This window comes from Octopus bimaculoides, chromosome 2 (assembly GCF_001194135.2).
Source record: "Octopus bimaculoides isolate UCB-OBI-ISO-001 chromosome 2, ASM119413v2, whole genome shotgun sequence".
Taxonomy (NCBI): domain Eukaryota; kingdom Metazoa; phylum Mollusca; class Cephalopoda; order Octopoda; family Octopodidae; genus Octopus; species Octopus bimaculoides.
The window spans coordinates 186,121,469-186,121,762 of record NC_068982.1 but is presented as its reverse complement, the minus strand read 5'-3'; the positions used below and the strand labels follow the sequence as shown (position 1 = coordinate 186,121,762).

General features: G+C 38.8%; 1 protein-coding gene across 1 annotated transcript in view; it reads left to right on the top strand.

The window, feature by feature from the left end:
• LOC106873287 (DNA-directed RNA polymerase III subunit RPC2) overlaps nt 1–294 on the top strand; it is a 78,329-nt gene that overhangs the window by 76,281 nt on the left and 1,754 nt on the right. The window lies entirely within an intron of this gene.

Sequence of the window (294 nt, the reverse complement as noted above, 5' to 3'; positions counted from 1 at the left end):
ATACATATATGCATGTATATATGTGTGTGTGTATATATATATATATATATATATCTTATCATTGGCATTATCCTGCATTTGAGAATAAAATTATTTCCTTGTCTGTATCTTTCAATACATCTCAACACTTCTAAAGCAAACTTTGTGTCTTGATTTTCAACATAAGTTGAATTTGACAGGCACCCGTGCCAGTGGAGCGCTAACAGCACCATCCAAGCAGGATCATTGCCAGAGCAGCGATCTTGCTTCCGTGCCGGTGGCACGTAAAAAGCACCCACTACACTCTTGGAGTGG